This window comes from Phocoena phocoena, chromosome 10 (genome assembly GCF_963924675.1).
Source record: "Phocoena phocoena chromosome 10, mPhoPho1.1, whole genome shotgun sequence".
In the NCBI taxonomy this organism is placed as follows: Eukaryota; Metazoa; Chordata; class Mammalia; order Artiodactyla; family Phocoenidae; genus Phocoena; species Phocoena phocoena.
This window is the reverse complement of record NC_089228.1, coordinates 60,199,829-60,208,945: the sequence shown is the minus strand read 5'-3', so window position 1 is coordinate 60,208,945 and position 9,117 is coordinate 60,199,829. Positions and strand designations below refer to the sequence as shown.

The 9,117-nt window shown below is 41.4% G+C and overlaps 1 non-coding gene across 1 annotated transcript; it reads right to left on the bottom strand.

Annotated features, from left to right (window-relative positions):
* Positions 1–7,092: 7,092 nt before the first annotated feature.
* On the bottom strand, positions 7,093–7,224 carry LOC136130105 (small Cajal body-specific RNA 20). Its single transcript, XR_010656305.1, has one exon. It is a non-coding gene; the product is annotated as a small Cajal body-specific RNA 20 (non-coding RNA).
* Between the last annotated feature and the right edge of the window lie 1,893 nt (positions 7,225–9,117).

Here is a 9,117-nt window from a genome sequence, read left to right as displayed (position 1 = left end):
CATTTGATCATGGTATATGATCCTTTTAACACGTTGTTGGATTCTTTTTGCTAGTATTTGTTCAGGATTTTTGCATCTATGTCCATCAGTGATATTGGTCTGTAATTTTCTTTTTTTGTGACATGTTTGTCTCGTTTTGTTATCAGGGTGATGGTGACTTCATAGAATGAATTTGGGAGTGTTCTTCCCTCTGCAAATTTTGGAAGAGTTTGAGAAGGATTGATGTTAGCTATTCTCTAATTGTTTGATAGAATTCTAGTGTGAAGCCATCTGGTCCTGGACTTTTGTTTGTTGGAAGATTTTAAATTATGGTTTTAATTTCGTTACTTGTGATAGGTCTGTTTATATTTTCTAATTCTTCCTGGTTCCATCTTGGAAAATTGTACCTTTCCAAGAATTTGTCCATTTCTTCGTGGTTGTCCATTTTATTGGCATATAGTTGTTTGCAGTAGTCTCTTGTAATCCTTTGTATTTCTGTGGTGTCAGTTGTGATTTCTCCTTTTTTGTTTCTAATTTTATTGATTTGTGTCCTCTCCCTTTTTTTCTTGATGATCTGGCTAAGATTTATCAATTTTGTTTATCTTCTCAAAGAACCAGCTTTTAGTTTTATTGATCCTTGCTATTGTTTTCATCATTTCTATTTCATTTATTTCTGCTCTGATCTTTATGAATCTTTCCTTCTACTGACTTTGGGTTTTCTTTGTTCTTTTTTCTCTAGTTGTTTTAAATGTAGCATTAGATTGTTCATTTGACATTTTTCTTGTTTCTTGAGGTGAGATTGAATTGCTATACACTTCCCTCTTAGAACTGCTTTTGCTGCATCCCATAGATTTTGGGTCGTTGTGTTTTCATTGTCATGTGTTGCTATGTATTTTTCTTTTTAACATCTTTGTTGGAGTATAATTTCTTTACAATGGTGTGTTAGTTTCTGCTTTATAACAAAGTGAATCAGGTATACATATACATATATCCCCATTTCTCCTCCCTTTTGTGTCTCCCTCCCACCCTCCCTATCCCATCCCTCTAGTTGGACACAAAGCACTGAGCTGATCTCCCTGTGCTATGTGGCTGCTTCCCAATAGCTATCTATTTTACATTTGGTAGTGTATATATGTCCTTGCCTCTTAGTCCCAGCTTATACTTCTCCCTCCCTGTGTCCTGAAGTCCATTCTCTACATCTGTGCTTTTATTCCTGTCCTGCCCCTAGGTGCTTCAGAACCTTTTTTTTTAGATTCCATATATATGTGTTAGCATACAATATTTGTTTTTCTCTTTCTGACTTACTTCACTCTGTATGACAGACTCTAGGTCCATCCACCTCACTACAAATAACTCAATTTCGTTTCTTTTTATGACTGAGTAATATTCCATTGTATATATGTGCCACATCTTCTTTATCCATTCATCTATCAATGGACACTTCAGTTGCTTCCATGTCCTGGCTATTATAAATAGAGCTGCAATGAACATTGTGGTACATGACTCTTTCAATTATTGTTTTGTCAGGGTATATGCCCAGTAGTGGGATTGCTGGGTCGTATGGTAGTTCTATTTTTAGTTTTTTAAGGAACCTCCATACTGTTCTCCATAGTGGCTGTATCAATTTACATTCCCACCAACAGTGCAAGAGGATTCCCTTTTCTCCACACCCTGTCCAGCATTTATTATTTGTAGAATTTTTGATGATGGCCATTCTGACTGGTGTGAGTGATACCTGATTGTAGTTTCGATTTGCATTCCTCTAATGATTAGTGATGTTGAGCATCCTTTCATGTGTTTGTTGGCAATCTGTATATCTTCTTTGGGGAAATGTCTATTTAGTCTTTGGCCCATTTTTGCATTGGGTTGTTTGTGTTTTTGATATTGAGCTGCATGAGCCACTTGTAAATTTCTTTTTATTTCTTCTTTGATATCTTCAGTGATCTCTTGGTTATTTACTAGTGCACTGTTTAGCCTCCATGTGTTTGTGTTTTTTACGTTTTTTTTCCTGTATCTGATTTCCAATCTCATAATGTTGTGGTCAGAAAAGATGCTTGATATGATTTAATTTTCTTAAACTTTCCGAGGCTTGATTTGTGACCCAAGATATGATCTATCCCAGAAAATGTTCTGTGTGTACTTGAGAAGAAAGTTTATTCTGTCACTTTTGGGTGGAATGTTGTATAAATATCAATTAGATCTATCTGGACTATTGTGTCATTTAAATCTTGTGTTTCCTTATTTATTTTCTGTTTGGATGATCTGTCCATTAGTGTAAGTGGGGTGCTAAAGTCCCCTACTATTGTGTTACTTTTGATTTCTCCTTTCATGGTTAGCGTTTGCGCCTCATATATTGAGGTGCTCCTATGTTGGGTGCATAAACATTAATAATTGTTATATCTTCTTCTTGGATTGTTTCTTTGATAATTATGTAGTGTCCTTCCTTGTCTCAGTCTTTATTTTAAAGTCTATTTTATCTGATACGAGTATTGCTACTCCAACTTTCTTTTAATTTCCATTTTCATGGAATATCTTTTTGCCATCCCTTCACTTTCAGTCTGTATGTGTCCCTAGGTCTGAAGTGGTCTCTTATAGACAGCATATATATGGGTCTTGTTTTTGTATCCATTCAGCCAGTCTGTGTCTTTTGGTTGGGGCTTTTAATCCATTTATATTCAAGGTTATTATTGAGATGTGTGTTCCTATTACAATTTTCTTAATTGTTTTAGGTTTGTTTTTGTGGGTCTTTTTCTTCTCTTGTGTTTCTGCTTAGTGAAGTTTCTTTAGCATTTGTTGTAAAGCTGGGTGGCGGTGCTGAATTCTCTTAGCTTTTGCTTGTCTGAAAAACTTTTGACTTCTCCATTGAATCTGAATGAGATCCTTACTGGGTAAAGTAATCTTGATGTACGTTTTTCTCTTTCATCACTTTAAGTCTATTCTGCCACTCCCTTCTGGCCCACAGAGTTTCTGATGAAAAATCAGCTGACAACCTTATGGGGATTCCTTTGTACATTATTTTTTGTTTTTCCCTTGCTGCTTTTTATATTTTTTCTTTGAATTCAATTTTTGTTAGTATGATTAATTTGTGTCTTGGTGTGTTTTTCCTAGGATTTATCCTGTATGGGACTCTGTGTGCTTCCTGGACTTGGGTGACTATTTCCTTTCCCATGTTAGGGAAGTTTTTGACTATAATCTCTTCAAATATTTTCTCAGACCCTTTCCTTTTCTCTTCTTATTCTGCGACCCTTATAATTTGAATGTTGGTGCATTTAGTGTTGTTCCAGAGGTCTCTGAGATTGTCTTCAATTCTTTTCATTCTTTTTTCTTTATTCTGCTCCTTGGTAGTTATTTCCACCATTTTGTCTTCCAGCTCACTTATTCATTCCTCTGACTCAATTATTCTGTTATTGATTCCTTCTAGTGTATTTTTCATTTCAGTTATTGTGTTGTTCATCTCTGTTTGTTTGTTCTTTAGTTCTTCTAGATCTTTGTTAAACATTTCTTGTGTTTTCTCAGTCTGTGCCTCCATTCTATTTCCGAGATTCTGGATCATCTTTACTATCATTACTCTGAATTCTTTTTCAGGTAGATTGCCTATTTCCTCTTCATTTATTTGGTCTTGTAGGTTTTTACCTTGCTCCTTCATATGTGACATATTATTTTGGTGTCTCAATTTTTTCTTCCTTTTTTTTTTTTTTTTTTTTTTTTAATGAGTGGGATGTGTTCCTGTCTTACTGGTTGTTTGCCCTGAGGCTTCCAAAACTGGGGTTTGTAGGCTATTCAGTAGAGCTGGGTCTTGATGCTGAGATGAGGAACTCTGTGAAACCTCACTCTGATGAATATTCCCTGGGGTCTCAGGTTCTCTGTTAGTCCAGTGGTTCAGACTCGGAGCTTCCTCCACAGGAGCTTTGGCCTGACCTCAGGCTCATGAACCAAGATCCCGCAAGCTGCCTGGGGAGGCAAAAAAACAAGAAACAAAAAACAATAACAAAGTAAAAAAGAAAATTAAACTAGGAAAGTAATTGATATTTTAGGAAGAATATACAAATAAAAATATAGATGAATCAACAACTGGAAGCTACATCAGTACCACAATAGTAAAAAAGAGGAGGAGGGAAAAGAAAAAAAAAGGGAGGGGAAGGCCTTGGCTGTGGAGTGTGGGGCCTAAGCAAGGGCAAAGTTTGGGGGGTGGGCGGGGCCAATGCTCAGGACCCACAGGGCTGGAAAATGCTTTGAGGGCTGTGGGGGCTGGGGTTTAGGCTCAAGGAACAGAAGGGGTCCCGGTGTGCTCCCCACCCCTGGTCTCAGAGGGCAGGGGACCTCATCTGGGAGCCCAGCAGGCTTTCTGTGCTCTAGTGGGAGGGGCAAATGCCCTCCTCTCCTCTCCTGCTACTCCAGTCTGAGAGGGCCCCTCACACCTGCCTCTCCTGATCTCCTCTGCCACCCTCCTATGCCCCCAGACCCATGCAGCTTGGATGGGGCTTTGAAACGGGGGTACCAGTCTGGGAGCTCAGCAGTCTCCCCGGCCTGAGTGGGCCAGGCGATCACCCTCTGCTTCTCTCCCATTCTTCCTGAAGAGTCCCTCCAGCCTGCCTCTCTTGATCTCCCTGGCTTCAAGGGCACCGATCCTCTCTGGCTTCCAGTTCTCCTCCCACCTCAGTCCCCCTATGTCCTACCGGTTCACTTTGGGGTTCCTCCTGTCTCCTTGGGCATCAGAGTCCCTCATCAGCAGCTGGAAGGTACCCTAGTTGTGGGGAGATGCTAACTCCGTGTTTCCCACACCACCATCTTGACTCCACTTCCTCCTAATGTGCTTTTTAAGATAAGGAAAGCTCTGTCGATTAAGCATTTCTTCACAGAAATATCATAAATATATTAGGTGTCAGCAAGTGTGGTTCCTAAAATGGTCAAGCAAAGTACATTATTCAGGGCTTCCCTGGTGGTGCAGTGGTTGAGAGTCCACCTGCCGATGCAGGGGACATGGGTTCGTGCCCTGGTCTGGGAGGATCCCACATGCCACGGAGCAGCTAGGCCCGTGAGCCATGGTCACTGAGCCTGTGTGTCCGGAGCCTGTGCTCCGCAACGGGAGAGGCCACAACAGTGAGAGGCCCGTATACCACACACACACACACAAAAAGTACATTATTCAGAAAAACAAGGCAGATGTTATTTGTATAGATGCTGTAGTTTTTGTTAAAATTACACACACATACATCTACACAAAATCCACTACCACTTCACCTCTAACTTTATTATTGTGTCTATCTATCTATCTAATGTTTATTTTAAATAACCTCTGTGGCAAGGTTAGTATCTGAGGATAGTTACCCAGAGCCTCAGACTATCAACCTACAATGGAAAATCTGGTTTCACAAAATGGATTGGAATTAAAGGGAAGTTTTCTGGGGTAAATCTCAGTGAGATTGTTGGTCTAGAATAGTGAGTCAATTCAGCTTTGGCTGCATAATAACTACCCCAGATCTCAATAGCTCAAAATAACATGGTTTAATCTTGATATTGGCTACACATTAGGAGGTCCATGTATCTCTCATCTCCTAAATGCACTATATTCTTTTCAGGGTGATGATGGAAGCCAGAAAGAACAACCCCAAACAGGTGAGCACCCTTGAGATCTCTAATTGTGTTAAATGTGCTAACATCAACTCTGCTAACAATGAAAATTGACCAAGGTGAGTCATATGACCAAGCTGAACATTAATGAAACTGAAAATCCCCCACACCTCCCTAGAAGTAGGGGAAGAGACTGAATATTTCTGAACAATAATCCAAATTATGGCAAATACAAAATCTCACTTTTGCCTTGGGCATAAATGTCCTGGAGATGGACAGTGCTGCCCTAGGAACACCTGGCACTGCTCCCCACATGGCCTGGGTTCCTGGGGAAGCCAAGTGTGCAACACAGAGCAGCTGCCACTTCCCAGCCTCTGTGTAGCCTCTGTCTCACCTGTCTGCTATGACTGGGGAAGGGAACCTCGAGCTAGGTCCTGTGCAGTGTAAAGGGAGGCAGCATCCTGTGGTGGAAGGGCTTGGGCCAGGCTATCAGAGAGCCACAGGCTGAATCTCAGTTTGGTACTTACCACCACGATGATCATGGAAAAGATGATTTCTTGTAGTCTCTTTTCTAAATGCAAGCTGAGAGTGATATCCTTGTGAGAACAAAACTACCATATAAGTGATGTGTCTGGCATGGTGCCAGGCCCAGAGTAGGTGCTCAATGGACCTGAGTTCTTCTCCCCGCTGAGGGAAGAGGCTTCAGAAGGAATGGGTAGAATAAGTGATGTCAACTTCTGCTGAGACAATCATTCATCTCAATATTATTACCTTGCCTGGTGCTTAACTCTGGTACTATTGCTTTACTTCCCCCCCCCCCACCACAGAAAGTGTTTTATTGCTTTTAGAACAAAATAAGATGCTCTCAGAACTTTTTTCAGTGAAGAAAATACTTTTAGAACTTCAAAGCTGTTTAGACCTTTTCTAAAACACTATTTCTGTCAGCTGATAAAGTAGGCACTTCAATATAGCAAACTCTCCAGAAGCAAGTGCCTGGGCTGGATGGCACAGCTCACAACTGTGTGGTCCCTGAGCTGTCCTTCTGGATGCGGCCACCTGCTCAGAAGTGGGGCTTGAGCTTGCGACTGGTGTACTGAGTGTCAGGTTGGACCTCTTTGCCCTGCCACAAGCAGCACTCATTCTTCTCCAGCACCGACTCTCGGCTCTTCCTCACCACCCCCACCTTGCCATCCTGTACAGGACCCTGTGCAGGAGACACGGCTGTAAGCAGGTGGACCGAGTGGCCTGGATGGCACCCAGGTTAATCCGGGCAGGGAAAAGTGGGAGCTTCCCCCGAGTCAGGTGGCCTCAGATGTCCCTTCCACAACAGAAGTCCCCATTCTGGACACCCTCTTCCTGGTGACATCTGTGGGGCAGGCAGGCACCAAGCTACTTTTGGGGTGACCCAGGCCAGGATTGGCTCACAAGAGTCTATCCAAGGAAAGCCATAGACCCTGTGCCCACTGCTGCCACTTAAGGCCCTAGTCTGGCTGTGGGGTCAGTATGCTTGGTACAGACCAAGTTGGGGCTCCCAGCAACTACAAATGTCTGAGGTAGGAAAACAAGGCTGCCCAGCTCATGGCAACCCTGACAACGATCCTCAAGGGGTGATCATGGCCTCTAGTCCTGGCTGAGGAGAAAAGGGACCTCCCACAGCTCTATGGGAGAGAGGCACTTATTGCTTTACTTTTAATGTGCGTTTGTCTCTGCAATTACATTAAACAATTTTTGGAGGAAAGGGTCTTATTGAAGGCTCCGGGTCTCACACAGTACTAGCAGCGTCACCCTTGTGAGAAAGTCGGGAGAGGAGAAATGAGATCTCTGTGTCAGTCCTGGCCCTGCCACCTTGAGCTGACACTTCCTTTCTCTGGCTGTCTTTTCCTCATCTCTAAAATGGAGATGGGACTCCAGCCCCTAGAACTGTGCCTGAACCATAGTAGAGGTTCAATGAAAATGCCTTGGGTGAATGAATAATCCCTATTCCCTCCAATAAGTTCTAAAATTCTATAATAAAGTTGGCTTAAGGCAGAGAAATAAGTGGTTGAATTTTTAAAAATAAAATGAATTAAACATTATTTCCAACAATACATCATCAGATTTCATATCCCTCCTTCCCAGAAAAATAGTAATTTGAAACAAATGAAATCCTATTTGCCACAAATGAAATCCTATTTGCCATGTGAAAAGATTCCTCTCGAAGTCAGTTGTGATTTCTATTTAGCCATGAAAAATAAATCTATTCTGGCAGACATCTTTCTAAATTCATGATGTTGACAAATCCTCCAGCTATACTATGCAACTTGGTACATTTAGTTTGCCTGATGACTTACAGCTTTTATATAACTCAGCAGACCTGCTGGATATTGAATAACTATCATGGGTTCCCCACTGACTTTCAACAATGAAAATTTCTGCATCAACCAAAAACATACCACTGAAACACAGGAATATTCTTTGTTGGTTCCCCCCCACAACCCCCAAATTGTCTGTAATCCTAATTTTGCAGTAAAAACTTGAATATACCCACTGAAGCATCTATTAAAGTAGTAGGAGGGATGGTTGAAACCAGACCATTGTCGTGCTTTCTTATGGAATTCCTGGAGGAAGATTTATGGAGCTTTAGTCAGTGCTGCTGTTTTTATCATTCCTGGCACCACCTTATGCTGGGAAACATTTTTTTCACTCCTATAAGAAACCATGAAGAATTTTGTAGAGATGAGGAAGGATGCAGTCTCTACTGTCTCTCCCTCTAGGCTTGCTGTCTAGAGAAAACAGTTTAGCAATTTCTTTCAGACCCATAGGACTTCTCTAGTTGTCTAAAACTGGACCTGGAACCAGAGGTGTCTGTGTTTAAATGCTGACTCTGCTGAAACAGTGCAGCTCACATGGAACTCGAACACAGTTTAAACCCATATTGGGACTTCAACCCACAGGCTGGGACTCGAACCCAGCCTAAACACACTGTCCTTTTTTTTTAATTGGGGTATAGTTGTTTTACAATCTTGTGTTAGTTTCTACTGCACAGTGATGTGGAGTTCCCTGTGCTATACAGCAGGTTTTCACTAGTTATCTGTTTTATACATATTAGTGTATATACGTCAATCCTAATCTTCCAATTCATCCCACCCCTCCTTTTCCCCCTTGGTGTCCATATGTTCTCTACATCTGTGTCTCTATTTCTGCCTTGCAAATAGGTTCATCTGTACCATTTTTCTAGATTCCACATATGTGCATTAACATATGATATTTGTTTTCCTCTTTCTGACTTACTTTACTCTGTATGACAGTCTCTAGGTCTAGCCATGTCTCTATAAAAGACCCCATTTTGTTCCTTTCTATGGCTGAGTAATATTCCATTGTGTATATGTACCACATCTTCTTTATCCATTCATCTGTTGATGGGCATTTAGGTTGCTTCCATGACCTGGCTATTGTAAATAGTGTTGCAATGAACATTGGGGTGCGTGTGTCTTTTTTTTTAAACATTTTTTTTTTTTTTTTTTTTTGCTGTGCACGGGCCTCTCACTGTTGTGGCCTCTCCCGTTGTGGAGCACAGGGTCCGGACGC